This window comes from Prenolepis imparis, unplaced genomic scaffold (assembly GCF_030444845.1).
Source record: "Prenolepis imparis isolate NDT839.2.m4 unplaced genomic scaffold, iyPreImpa1.0 SCAF_8, whole genome shotgun sequence".
Classification (NCBI taxonomy): Eukaryota; Metazoa; Arthropoda; class Insecta; order Hymenoptera; family Formicidae; genus Prenolepis; species Prenolepis imparis.
In genome coordinates, this window is record NW_028141166.1 from 4211096 (window position 1) to 4226943 (window position 15848).

Here is a 15848-nt window from a genome sequence, read left to right on the forward strand (position 1 = left end):
ACAATTTTGCAAAAAACTATAACATTAAGGCCCGATTGCATCAATGTTATTTTTGTTATAAGCGAGACTTAAATATATGTGTCTATCTTTATCTTTCTTTCTACATATAAATAAAGACAAACACTTATTTAAGTCTCGCTTAAGATAACGTTGGTGCAATCGGGCCTAAGTGACATAAATAATAACCGCATAGTTTCTACATATATATAGCCCGTTTTATAGTAAAAAGAGAATATCTTTGTATCTTTTATGTTTTTCTACTGATATATCAGTCTCTTGGGTGGCATCGTTTCGACATCCATCAAACTAGGACACGTTTCTCCGCCTCTTTGTCTTCGTAAAAATACAAACATTCTTATTTCTCATTTAGAAACCCATAAAAATGTCAATTCTCCCGATTCCTACATAAGGACCGATCGCTATTTCATGCACGCGCGGATCCGAGATCACACGCGGACGACGAATACTCACGAGTTCGATATGTCTTCTCAGAAGAGCACTAATTTTCGATTATGGCTATATGCCATCGAAGTGTTCTTTACCTATATGAATGTCCCGCTGGGTTAGCTCTGTGTAACTTCTTCCCGGCTATATCATAACCTGAACATTAGGAATTCGAGGCGGTGGGCGGGATAGGTGGTTCAATAACCCGGCAACGGGAATGCGGAGGACATATTTCAATCCGTTCTGGCATGTCGCCTCGATAAGCGACGCGCATCAGTCAGCCGCGAGGTGTCCGTCTAAATGAACCTCTGCCGAAACCCGGTTACAGGTGACTTGTACAAAATGGGTCTTAATGGCTCTTCCTCGACGTACCTACCTATACCGCTTTCCGAGCGAGTAGCGATGGGTCCGAATTAATAGACCCACGCTTGCAGTTGATTGCGCTAAATTCTCAAGAGAGATCATCTCTTTCATTAATTTATTAATTTATATTATTATATAAATTATTATATTTATATCATTAATTTATATAAGTTATATATTTTTTTTTTAAATAAAATTTCCAGAATGAAAGTATTAAATATCTTTTTAACATTAAATATACATGTATCTATTTCAAGTATTAAATATATCTATTTATATAAATAAATTTTTTTGTAATGTCGATTTTTTCATTGCTTTCCAATTTCTTTCCGAAGACATTCTGCTGTCCCTTTGCGATTTAATTCTCGTGCATGTCGCCCGACGAATCGCAAATCCGAAAAGGTACAAGGTGCTGCGTATACGAAGAACGAATAAACCTGTCGCTTGGCTGGCCTTTCGTAAAACTTAAGACCCGATGCATCCTCCTGTACTCCCGTGCCATCGGAATGGACGTGGCTAAAACGCAAAGCCGAACATAAAATCGCAGATAAGGGCAACCGTGTAGCGCGCGTGCGAGAGAAAGAATACAGACGAGAGAAGGAGGATGACAGAAGGAACGCGTTGGTGAGAAGGAATGAAGGCTAGAGGGGAGGGAAGGCTTACGAGCGGCCGACGGGCATTAACATTTTTGTCGGACGCGCAACAAATTAAAGCAATCTGGTTCGCTCGTGTCCCACGTCTCTCCTGCCGTTGTTCTCTTCACTCTCGGATTCAAACTCGCCACTTCGGCTCGACGAACTTGCGCAAGAAAATAATAACGGTGCCGCAACATTGCGCTGGATTAATCTGTTACACCTAATCGGGATATCTTTTATTAATCAGCGATGAGAGATTATATTTCGCATTTTGAATTACACATTGTTATGTTTAGTGCGACATGCATGAGTGAAAGATTTCGATATCACCGCAATCAAAATCTCAGAAATGTCCGTAATAATTGGTTGGAATGTAATTTCGTTGATTATAGAATCCTGAAAACGATTGCCGTTACTCGAGAACTGCGGTAGAATTATGCATTACCAAACCGCAAAAAATCGGATTAAATAAGCTTAAAGATGATCTCGAGCTATATCTAGAATGGCGACATTTGTGAAAGTTTATATAGACTATAGATATTTTACAATTTAATTAATTTTATTGTGATGAAATATAATAGTGACGAAAAAATATACATATATACATATACATATACAGAGTGTTCCAGACTTACCGGACCACACGTTAATGGCAGATTCTTGGGATTATTTGGAAACGATTTTTTCTCAGTGAAAATGTCGAGGCACCAATAATTTTCGAGTTATAAGCAATTGCAAATAAAGGATTTCTTGCAAACTAAGCCTTATGGAAATAAAATATTAATAAAACTACATTTTTCAATTAATTTTAAGTCGCATTTAATTTAATAGAATTTTAATTTGACGCTTAGTTGCAAAGATATATGATGGCAAAAATTGTAAGCTTGCAAAAAATCATGACATGTCAAATAATCTTAGGAATCCCTCATTAACGGGTAGTTCGGTAAATCTGGGACACCCTGTATATATTTTTTATTTGTCAAGATATTTACGTTTATATAAAAAAAAAACTTGAAATGTGCTATATTTCAATTTTCTTATTGAATATGTTTTATTAAATTAAGGTAAAAATATCAATGCTTGGACATGCATCTATATTTGGACATTCGTACTTTTTAATCCCCTCTTATGTTTTTCATAATTTCTTCTTCGTATTTTTAAAACGGCTCGTTCTCGGCTCAGAAAAATCCTTGCGAGCTCGGGTTTTCGGCATATGAAAATATTAGAGTGACAACAGCTTTTTTTTCCATCTTTTTTTTTTCCACCTGGCGAGAATTCACAACAGAACGTATTAGTTACTTTATGAGGGGATTGTAGCTTCGCGGAATTGTTTTTTCCGCATTACTAGTTTTTATCTTTAAATGCGGATATCTAAACTTTCAGCCATGAACATATGTACGTACATTTAATATATATATATATATATATATATATATATATATATATATACATTCCATTTAAAGTTTTGGTATCCATATTTAAAAACCAAAAAAATTACGAATATCCAGATATAGGTGCATGTCCAAGCAGTGATACATTATTGATATTTTTTTCACATTTTTTGCAATTATAAAACAGTAATGAATTATTTATAAACCATTGCAAAAGACAAGTTTATTCCAATAACGCGTCCGTCAATATCGCACGAAACATGTTCCAAGTGTAAGTATCGAAACGTTCATAATTTTCGCCCGATATCTTCGAGCCGCGCGGAATCCTGGGGGATGCGATATCGCGATAGATTTACCGCGCAAACGCTGTGCTAAGTATGATAATCGATACGACAGCGAGATAAAACCGGAAAAGAGGAGGAAGGGAGGATAAAATCAGACTGCTCTGTATCGTCGAATCAACTCGCGAGGGATTAACCGTTTGATGCGCGTCTTAATATCCGACACGTGGGATGATGCGCTCTTTCGATGCACTTGTCGCGTCCACTTTCCCGCGGGCGCATTTTCACACGAAACGGCGTGTGGGAACCGCTCTCATGCACTGCACCCAGCATCATCGCAGGCTGCTGGTATCGTAGGGCGACACGTCGAAGAAAAAATCCGGGGCCCCTTCTGCAAACACTCGCAGCGCCGACGACGCCTCCGTGTGTGTGTGTGTGTGTGTGTGTGTGTGTGTGTGTGTGTGTGTGTGTGCGTGTGTGTGCGTGTGTGTGCATGTATGTGAGAAGCGAGAAGAACTGTGAAAGAATCTCCGTTATAAACAAACACGACCGATGGATATTGATAAAGTTCGAGTAGTCCGAGTGTCGTTCTCGGTATATATAATCCTAAGTTCGTTAAAGCTAGGTGTCGCGCGACGATTCATCTCGGATTTGCTGGTGATCTCACGTTAGGTGCGCGCGAATTTCCTCGCGGACTTTGTCATGACGGAAATAGAACGCGAATATGATAGGTTCAAGCTGTTGACCGGACAGAGCGAGATCATTAAGAGGATCAGGAATGTGGCTGATTCGGAAAGCGATTCAGATTACAGAGTACTAAGCTTCGCGAGAGACATTTTATGTGTTATTAAATTATTCTTTAATCGTGGGAACGCGAATGTGTAGATAAAGTCGATCCTCGATTAATATTACGCGGAATACTCGCATTCCGAGTGGCTATTTCACTCTGCGAGGACGATCTGGATCGAGTGAATTAATTTGATTTGATTTTTAAAGGGACGGACGCGATAAAAGCAAAACTCAAGAGAACGACCAAGTCAACCACTTGACTTGACTTTTTGTCAAAAATTGTCAAAAAAATGTAGGGGTTTGTTTTATATAAATATTATTTTACGATCTACTCGCGCGAAACATTCCCTCCCAATCGTCCCATTCATAGACTCTCGGCCAAATATTGTCGAAGCGCAATTATTTTACTACTGTCATTTACCGGTCGCTAGATCCTTTCCCTTCGTCGTCGGCTCTCTTATCCCGTCGTCGCACGATTTCAACCCCGTTTTTTTCCTCCCCGTTTCCGTGTATTCGATCAACAGTAGTCGCTCGCTGTTGACAGTGAATACCCTTTTAACGACGCTCGCGAGAGAAAGAAAGAGAAATGCGTCGGACAGGCATCGATCACTGGTCGCGAGATCGCATCTGTCACTGCGGAAACGGCTGCGCACCCGCGACTTCCGCTTCTCAGTGTCACGTTACCATCCCGCTCGGTTAATATTGTTCCCAGGTCATTGATTCTTGCCCACACCGTCGAGAACGATCCACCGATTCGAAACAAGTGTGTCCACTTATGGTCGCGGGATTAGATTTATGAACAATCACAATCACAGATTTAATCTAGTATGACTCGAAATTTAATATAGGCGATTATTAAATGTACCGTACATTAAACGATATTGTGCCATAAAGTTTTGCGTCTTTTTCCATCTTATGTATGAGAAATGGAGGAGGGAGAAAGGTGAGAGGGGAGAGAGTTTCGGCGATTCTTGAAAGAATATGGAAAATATGGTAATTGCTCGAGCAGCGAGGCTCAATGACCGCGTTTGAGTCTCTTCGTGCATCAAACACGGTGTGAAAGACATTCCCGGCATAGATCGAAATGCATCGGCGCCGATAACGATGGTCGAACGTTGACAAAGGATGTTATCTGAAATCTGTTTGGGACGCACTGCATACCGCATATGCCGAGTAGACCGCATAAATGCATTTATTTCATGGCCCGCGATGGCGCTTCTGCTCCGTGAAGAGCCACGACGGAGAAGATGAAGGTCTTTCATCTCTCGGTTCTCTATTAAAAATACACCGGGACAGAAATATACTTGAATTAACCATAAGGCCCGGCACACCGACTCGGGTCAACTATAGGTACTTCGAGGATCGAATACAATCGTCTCTCGAGCTAAGACGATGTGCAATGTCGTATGTGCATACACACGTCACGGAATATTATATAAGATAAAATAAGATTGATATTTTTTTGAATTTGTTGTAAATTTAAATTCGCTAATATTTTATGCATTTTACATCAGTATAAAGCTCTGTCTCCGACGATGACTATAAAACCATAGAATAGAATAAGCCTGTCTTCAATTTTTCAAACGCATTTATGCAAAAAAAAAAAAAAAATTAAAAGCTATTGAGATTAGATTGAAACTTAAGAATTAGACTTTTACGTCTATCAGAAATTCTTGGATTAATTTCTCTAATTTGCCGCTTTTATCGGTAAAATATGCGTGGCGTAATAACCGAGCTGAATAGTGAAAGGAATTTAATTGACGCTATTCGGAATAATTAAGACCTCTTCTCGTTAAATCACGAGACATGTCGCTGCATCGAGCGACTATAACAAATTCCAAGTATAAAGATGACAGGTTTGTGGACATGAAGCTCTCAGTTCGATTAGTTCGTTGCATGCACAGTGGGTCATTGTTATCTCATTGGCATCCCCGGCGTCTCTCCTTTCAGGAACGGATATATCATTCTCGTTGGGCAAACAGGTCCTTTACGGTGGTAGATAACGGCGTGATGGGCGCCGATAGAGTTGCTGCATTCACGATGCATTCCCCGAAGATGCGTGACGCGCTCGGAATCGTAATGCGTATATTCCACTTGTCTCTTTCTCGGCAGGTTCATCGCCCAACGAGGACCAACGGGAGAAAAGGATTCGACTTTATCGCCGAGGAATTTTTCGGCGGTGACAAACCCACCGCTCGTGGTATACACTTGTTTCGGAATGCATTCTTAATTTACGAGACTATCCATGTGTTTGTATTTGTTTTCTACTTGATTTCTTTCCAAGAAAATTGGATTATGTCACAAGATAAATAATGGAAATAAAAAAATATATACACAAAAAATTTTCTTCAATTTTAATTTTCAATTTTAATTAAGATTTAAGATGTATGTATGTATTTGGAACAATATAATTTTTTTTTTTCGTATAGTTTTATGTTTTATTGCTCTTTTGACTTTGTTAATTTCTTATACAGTGTGTACATGAATTTCTTTTAACAAGCATAATATAAATCGTGGCTGGACCAATGACAGGAAAAAAGAAGCTGGCCAGGGAGGGGCCATCGCTGTAGAAATATAATTAATTTCCTCTCTTGACGATGGGTGGGACACAGTCAATTTCTCTTAATACCGTAAGCCAACTTCGAAGTCCTTTATCCCTTACGCTATAATCATTAAATTCACCGGGCCAAGAGACGCACACAAAGAATGACCCTGTTTTCCTTTGCATTCAAAACAAATTGATTGCTTGAAAAATATCGATAACTGTTCCCGATCCCGAATCTGTATTTATCGTAAAGATACACCGGCGCGGCGCGGCGGTATCTTATTTCACATCGATACGGATGCGAGAAATGAGTATAACGGCGAACGCGCCGGATTCGGCGACAATTAGAATATAAATATTATTTATCGCATCTCTCTGTGTGTCTCGTATCTCCGTAAAAGGAACAGGAACACACAACACTTGTTCCAAATCGATCATGTGCCTACGCCGGCGTATTCTCACACTGTTAGCCGATCCGAGAGAGGAACAAGTGCGAGTCTTCTTCTTGACCTTCCTCACGCTCGGTACCACAACCACCTCATCAATCTCCCCCTTCTCCTTCCCCGGATATTAGCTCACGGCTGCGTATGCGTGCGCGCGAATGCGGCGCGTTCGACTTCTCTCTTCCTTCCACTTCATCGCCCCGCATTCGACCGACTTCTTTATATCTTCCTCACGATCGGCACGTACCGACTTCACGACTTCGCTTTCGTTTCTGCCGTTAAGAGTCCGGCTGCGTCACTGCCGGGGTTATCACCAGCGAGTCCTCTGCGCCGGAGAGTGATTAATGATCCATCGTGCTTGACCGTTTGCGGGCTAATAGCGTTTCTTGTATCGAACTTATTGTGGCGAATAATGAATGCGATCACTTGTTGAAATTAATCTTTAATTACTTCTTTGTACGTGTCTCGAGCATGTACAAGTATACATATATAAATTTTTATTAGGTATGTAGTTTTATTATGTTTTGAAATCTTCACGTATAATGATAAATTCCAGAAAAATCACCGGGACAACCGTTACAATCCATTTGTTACTCTAAAGTATCTGCAACGCAGAACAATACACCTCGTACGAACTTCTTCTGTGTTGATCCGGCCTGAAATATAGATAGCAGATATGAAAGACAGCGCTTGGAATCGATTATGCTTGCACTTACGGTGCCTCGGCGGAATCCGCCCATCTCTCGTATGTTGCGAGAGATTTACCTTTCGCAAAATCGAAAAAAAAGGCGATGGATGGGAGGAGATGCAAAACTCTTAGAGAGCGACTACTTCTATAGCTCGATAAAAGAAACGGGCAAATCGATTCTGCGCTCTCGGTTTACTTTAATAGTGCTCGGCATCGGTGCTCGGCAAGTATGATTTCTCTAACTAGTATCACACACTAGGTCGTGCAAAACTAAACTTTTACCACAGCTCCATCTTGAGGGTACTCTACCGCCGTTCCTCCCCTCTCGGCAGTTTTGCGGGTAGAAACGTCTGCCGCAATTTGCACAGCCCCTCTTATAGATCGCTTCGAGATCGTATTAACTGTAATGACACGGAAATCTTTGGTTCGGAGCAGTCGATATAATACATGTACGCGATCTTAAAGTTTTACGCTGATCAAATCGTGATCGTTCAGTCCTCATTTGCGATCACATATATGACTCATTTGCTGGGATTATATTTATTAAATCGTGATTACAGCTTGCAGTTCACTAGCGAAGATTTCTTAAATTGCATCAAAAAGGTCTCAATCAATCATTCAAAAAGGGGATGATTTTGAAAAAAAGAAAATATTCGATTTTAATCTAAACGCTATGTGAAATTTAATCGATATCATACCGTAGCATCCGAAGAATGAATGCGATTCGCGAAACTCGGGATAAGTTATTCCCAGTCTCGACATCTTCGACGTAACATCCAGGAAATCATCATTCGACTCCTCCTCGATGAACTTAAGCTCGTGTCAGGACTGCACACCGCGAGCCGCATGTTTTGTACATGAGTGGCCCTCGCGATCTTGAAGAGGCTCCGCGTGTTATCTGAAATATTGCGGCCGTATTTCGCTTAGAGCTGCAGTACGTACGACGGCACATCGCGAGTGACCCTTATCGGGCTATGAACGCGACCTTTCGGGCCAGCGCGCGCTGAAAGAACCGACGTAATAACTCGCGGCGATAATCGGCGCCATAGAGGAGGAAAAAGAAGTCCCGCGCGAGAGTGCGCAGAGATACAATAAATAAGAGCTTCTTCAACGCGGGCAGCTCGATGGATTCGCGAGGTTTAAACGCCGATGGTGGACGTCCTGGGTGGTAATAAGTCGGACTTTACCTGTTGCACGACGCGTTACCGTTATTATTCCTCGCCTCTGTCTCTTTCACGCCTTATGCTCTTCAAGATCACTTTCGGATATTACCTTCATTCAGATCAAGACTGCGAGCTGAAACGAGTTTGAACTTTGTTTCGGGTTTTGTTGTGTCGCAAAATGGTTAATTACACTGTTCAACACCAAATTTGGCTTGATTTGGTTTGACATTTTATATGTCGTTTCCAGTAGATTTCGTAGCGCTGATTATGAATCTGGTGTATCAAGTTTTTAAGAAAATTTCAGTCAAAGTTGCTAAAATAGACGTTTATGATACTTTTGCATGAGTTATATCTTTCGATGAAGACGTACTCCAGAAAGCAGTGACAGCTCAAAATAAAGCTCAAGACTTACACTTTATAATAAAAATGCCAGAAGTCTCAGGCAGAAAGTCTTTTTCTGAAAAAAGTGTAATCAGATAAAAAATCTACCGGAAATGACTTGGTAAAACTTAAGGCTCCTGGGTGCTCATCGCGGCCATATTGGATTGTGACGTCAGAGGCGAGAAAGCACACGCTGAAAATTCTTAGATGCCATTTTTTAATGAAAAGATATTTCGATTAAACAGCACTTCAGATGGCTTTAGCACACTCTTAAAAACCCCCGAAAACTATCCTTTTCCCTTTATAATCAATCAACATCTGTAAAATGATCGAGATATCAGACTTTGACATGCGGAATGACTGCGCATGTGCAAAGACCAGACGGACTGGGCTTCATAATATTACATTTTACAGCTGTTGATTGATTATAAAGGGGAAAGGATAGTTTTCGGGGTTTTTTAAGAATGTGCTAAAGCCATCTGAAGTGCTGTTTCATCGAAATATTTTTTTATTTCGAAATGGCATCTAAGAAATTTTAGCGTGTTTTCTCGCCTCTGACGTCACGATTTCGACATGGTCGGCAAGGAGCCAGGAGCCTTAAGGCAAAAAAAGGTTTCATTTTATCTATTAGTGTTATCAATCATGTTTTATCTTCTCGATTTCATTGATAAAGTTATGATTCATAATAATGTTAGTATTTTATATGAGAATTAAAACGCTTTAAATAAACTCCGAGAAAAACGGTATTCCACAATCGATCGAAAATTATTAAAAATAAAATAATATTTTACATCTTCAATTATTGAATAGTGTGCACACGATCTGCATGACAAGCATGAATAATAGCGATATATTTCAATTGAATGATTCGATAGTGAAATACTCGCGCCGTCAGTCTAGCGGGTCCATGACACGATCGGCGCGAAGGAACCACATACAGGCGTCTCGTCGTATTATGCAAAACGACGCAGGACTGCCGGCTACACAGCGCCTACACATGCACGAGATCGTTCGATATATCGAACCGAGAGACCACCGGGAGGCTGATCGAGAGCACATCTCGAGTGTACCTACGTCAATATTTCTCGGCGTGCCGCGAAAGGACGACGCGATCCGCGTCGTTTTATCCTAATGCAGGATCGAAGAGACTTAATGATCTAGTCTCGATCTTGACTCGTATTCGGTAGCTGCAACCTCGTAGATCATACTTAACAATCCTCGATATTATAACATTTGTTTATATATATATGTATTGTATATATGCAGGATGATTCATTTTAATCTTAACAGGCAAAAATCGAAAAATATAGGAGATACGAAAAAATGTTTCATACAAAAGTTGTAGGATTTCGAGGGGGACATCTGATGGTGACCTTGACTTTGACCTTGAGGTCAAACCCTACAACTTTTGTATGAAACGTTTTTTCGTATTTTTCGAGATATTTGCTTGTTAAGATTAAAATGAATCACCCTGTATATACAAGGTCTCCCAAAATTAAACCAACATATTTCAGATGGTTATTATCTTCATACAAACGTACAGTTTCTTTTCCATTACACCTAGTTCCCTATAAATCAGATACATATCGGCTAGTTCTTTATAACAAAACTTATCCATTTCAAAAACAAATTTCAACTAAATAATAATGAATACTGAATGTGACACTGAATTAATACTGAATGCTGTGATACTGAGTTTAGGCAACAATGTTTTATTCAAACAATATCAAACAATGTTATATGTAAAATAATGTTTTAGACTTTAATTTTCTAGTGCCAAAATGGCTCATTTGGACACAGGTTTATTGACAAAATTGTTTTGATGTCCTTTATAACCATTTAAAGTTTGTCTAATTTTGGGACACCTTGTATATACATTGTTAATAATAATATTTATTTTATTTACTCAAGATATTATTTTACACATCGGCAAAATCGTTCCTTTGAGATAAAATTTGAAGGATCAACAGTGAGCAATTGATCTCGACAACATCACTGACATATTCGCGACAGGTAATTAAAGAACATGGGGTACGTGTCAAACAGCGTGATACATAGGCTGTTACATCATCGTTGCTTGATCCCATAACGTACTTATCAATGCGTACGATCGATAGATTCCTCGCTCGATTCAATCCTCGACAGTTTGTTCCGCGATGTGTCGTGCGCCCCCGATTGCGCCACTAAAGCAGAGACGAAAGCAGACATCGTTACTTTCTTTTCATTCGCTCGTTGTTGAGTATAATTTAAAGATATTTTTGATATGCCTGATAATTAATCTGTCCGTCTATCTCTGCGCCGAAGAAACTAACCACACAACAGATGGAACGAAAATAAGAAACTAGCTCGTTTGAACATTGAATTTATATATATATATATATATATATATATATATATATATATATATATATATATAATAATCTATACAATAATAATCTTATATATGATTTAAGAATTGTTAAAAATTATAAAAATGTTTTATGTTTATCAAAAAATCAAAGTGTTACAAAGATGTTCTCAGAGATTCGTTGGAAAGAATCAAGGAAGCTTTATTTTCAACTGAGAATATGACATTTCGAATATTGTACCTTTAAAGAAAGAAATAAAAGTATATTCAGCTTGGTGTTGCATCTCATATATACGTATGCATGATATCTCGCGTGGGTGCATCGAATATGCCGATCGTCGAAGACGTACACGATATGGGACGAGTCGAATCTGAGCCGTTACTCCTTTGTGTCGTGGCATTAACTTCCTTGATTTCCTTTTGCGCGCGAGTTTGATGTAGTCGGCGTGGAAATATCAACGAATATTTTTATATGCAAAATTATCTTCCTGCTTGCAAAGCAGAGCTCAAGATCTCGCTGATGCAAAAATTATGTAGAAGAAGCGATCAATTCTTAGAACACTGTGATTCGTGATAAATTTTTGATCTATAGGATTAATTGATTAATGTGTAACGAGATTTATTTATTTAGATTCCATCTATTTTCTCTATTTCCGATTTGAGAAAGTACCTCGCACTAATCTTATGTGAAATGAATTTCGGTTAAATCAGCTGGTTTTTCATATGTTGTAGCTCATGACCTGCTGAACAAAAAATATAATAGCCTCAAAGCTAAATAATAAACTGTTATTGAGCTACAACCAGTCAAACAATTCACAGAGCTATAGTTTTTCGTGTTTGGGAATTCAATTTCATCTAGGATTTCATATAAGTTCAAAAACCTGGCACTAATCTGGTATAAAATTGAATCTTGATAAAACTGATTCACAACCAGTCAAACACAAAAAGCTCGAGTTCTGCGTTTGACTGGCTCAGTAATTGTTCATTATTTAGCTTTGAGGCTATTACATCTTTTGTTCAGCAGGTCATAAGCTACAATGTATGAAAAATATCAGCTGATTTAACCGAAATCTATTTCACATAAGATTAGTGCAGGATACTTTGTGAAATCAACTTGGTTACTAAGCACTTGGCTGCGAAGGGCGTCATTGCGTACACAGTACCTAACACAGCACGATATCTTCCCGCTATCTTCTGGCGTGCCCAACCGTATCTATTAACCCGAGATAAATTCCATCTCACTGTCGTCCCGCGCGGAAGTTCATACGCAATGGCGTTCATACACAACACGTGCGAATATATTTGTGGCGAACGGGGAAACGCGACGACTGGCGATTCGCTATCCATCCTGGGTGCTCCGGTAGCCCGGTAGTTCCGTAAACTCCCACAATGCCGTATAAGCGATGCTCTTTTCCACGAGAACGCTCGCGTATACGAGAGAGTCCCGGTGTAAGAGGATAAATTTTCTAAGTGAGCGGTGTGCTGCATCACCATATAGGAGAATAATGTGACATTTTTTCCCAGGCCCGCTTCCCTCACCTAAGGAGGAGGGAATAACGTAACTGCTTCTGCCCCGTGCAGATATTCCGTACATGGTTCTCGTATACTCGCCTATGTACATAGTCGACCTGTGTGTGCGTAGTCGAGCCTCCTCTGAACGCCGCGAGAACGCGTACGGCTCGTAACTTATCTAATGTTACGTTTACACGAGACTACTTTTCTCCTTCCCTTTCCTTTACTACCACGAGCGCTGCGCTCTGGACTTGTCGATTGGATTTGATAATAGAGCGTCGAGCACATAACGGCAGGAGAGATACGAAGTGAGTGACTTGATTACCATCGTGAATTCTGATGATAGCGCAGGTAATGCGCAAAGTATATAATTTAGCAGTACTTTTGTTAGGTACATTCTTTAATTCAGTTTATTTAATAATTAATTAATATTTTCACACACACACACACACACACACACACACACACACACACACACACACACACATATATATATATATAACGATATATTATTTTTGATATACATTTATTTGATATATTTATTTCCACTTACTCTAAAAGTGCACGATTAGGATGAATGCATTATAGCATTTAACCAAGTACATCCTTAGCACGAATAATGTATACATTATTTCGGGTACGCGTTCATTAAATTATAAGCTACACGCGAATAAAGTCTCATATTTCTTCGCTCCGTTTCACCTTGGTGAGCAAAAAACTCGCAGTGGGCGTTGGGCCGCGCCATTAACTGCAATTTCGCTGATGCCGAGGCCCTTCTTCCGGATCGTTAGCGGACTTTGGCTGACTTATGTAAACTCCGTGGATGATGCAGAAGTGATTTAACGAGAATTCCGAGGCCAAAGCGGAGATGACATGGATACGGATTTATAATCTCAAGGATTCGACAAAAATATCAACACTCTTATTGTCAGTGCAGAAAATTAGTAGTAATCTTCACGAAAGTCTATGTTATTTTTGCTTGCAAAAATTTTGCAATCAATATTTTTAGGATTTTAATGTTTATCGAAATTTTTTTCGATATTAAAATTTTTATTAAGTCTTAGAATTGTGTGTGATTATACATTTTAGCCATTTCCATTTCGTGTCATGCTCTATCTTGTAACATTATGAAGATATTTTAGAACATTAACGGACTTGGGTTTAAACCGAGCATTCCACACTTGATTCTTCCGATACTTTTTTTTACTCTCACTCAAGTTTCGAACGAAGGGAACTGCACGATGACGGATGGCTGTCTCTTAAAGGGGTCCCTTTGCATGGCCCCCCACCGTCGTCAGGTCCATTACAATTCATTATCGTGTGATAGATGTCGTTCGTTTGGCTTCGATGCCTGATTGAGTTTAACCTGTACCTGTGCCCTAAGGACAGAGAAAATTTTGATCCCTTCAATCATATTTAACGCGCGTATAGCACGATCGATGTTTCTTGTCGAATCATCTTGTCCTCGGTATGGGTCAAACTAATCAACGCTCTTTTCAACGGATCAGATTTAATAATGTTAAAAATCTTTCAACTCTCTTTCTCGATGAATAATTAGTAAGCCTTTGAATTCTTTCTTTAATGTACAATCTATTGTAAAATATTATTTGGTTTCTCTTTTTATTTAATTTTTAGGTATTTTAATGTCTGCTTTTAGACTTTATTAAATAATCTCTCATTCTTTTAATGGATTGTTAAAAACGTTCGATTTATAAAATCTTTCGAAAACCTATTTTTTTTAAATTGTTGTTTCCTTGGCAGTTTGATTGAAACATTTAATCTTTATTTTAACTCTATTGATGATAAGTGAGTTTTTTTACAATGATAATATCGTGTACTTTTGGCCATACAGTTTTTATATAACATATTAGGTTTTGTGTTCTTGATATGAAATATTATTTCTAAATTTCCAGGAATTACTATTTTATCATTACTATTTCATCTATATTTTTTACGTCTAATACTTATATTAAAAATAAAGTTTTCTATACGCACGGTTAGCGATGTTTGTACCGTAACAAAAGCGTAGCATCTCTTGAAAGAAAAAAATATGGCAAAATGGACCGAGAGAGGAAACACACGAGAGCCCAGAGTAGGATGTGGTATATCGGTCTGTCGCCTCCGTAAATCCTCGGTGCTTGGTAACCGCCACTGTCGTGCTATGGTCTTATCATTGTCAGGGCCGCAAAACTGCGATTCCTGCCAATTTTGTCCCAATAATATCTATCGTATTAACAATAATTAGCTTCCTAAAAAGAAACTGCAAATTATGTGAAGGTATCCACTCTACATCATCAACTGAATAATTTTGTTAATTATTAGACGAGTTTCAGAGAGAATCGAATCTTGAAATTTATATAAACTTCGATACTCTTATAATATAATTACGTAAATATTATTTCTCTTTTTATATAATTTTGACAACTATTTTTTTTAAATAGTATAAAGAAAATTATAAGAAATATTAGAAAATTATTTCGAATCTCTTACGTAGCAAACAATAATTCCGCACGAGAGAATGCATCCCTGGTTGGCGGGAGCGCAGTACTGGACCATGGCGGTCGTCCCCGTGTATCGTTTGATCTCGTTAATAGGACCGCATTGTCCCGCATCTACATACTCTATACGTGCTCTTTTCTCTCAGTATGCACTTGGTTGTGCACAGAAAGAGAGAAGGGGAATCGTCGGAGGAGGAGGAAGAGGAGGAGAGGAAAAGGATAAGCTACGTGCACTCACGGTCGTAGGTGCTCGGCAATCGGTGCATTATTTGCGAAATATCTACCTGGTTATCAAGCACAATGCCTTACCATAGAAATTTGTATGTCGACCGATATCGTTTATTTAACAACTCCTCGAGTACAATGCT

The 15848-nt window shown here is 39.0% G+C and overlaps 1 long non-coding RNA gene across 2 annotated transcripts; it reads right to left on the reverse strand.

The window, feature by feature from the left end:
- Window positions 1-7405: 7405 nt before the first annotated feature.
- On the reverse strand, window positions 7406-12734 carry LOC145939220 (uncharacterized). 2 transcript variants are annotated; one of them, XR_014425799.1, is made up of 4 exons: window positions 12634-12734; window positions 8278-8477; window positions 7862-7980; window positions 7406-7547 (listed from the first exon to the last, which is right to left on the reverse strand). It is a non-coding gene; the product is annotated as an uncharacterized LOC145939220 (long non-coding RNA). The 2 variants fall into 2 exon arrangements; XR_014425798.1 differs by lacking the exon at window positions 12634-12734 and having other exon boundaries at window positions 7856-7980; window positions 8278-8485.
- Between the last annotated feature and the right edge of the window lie 3114 nt (window positions 12735-15848).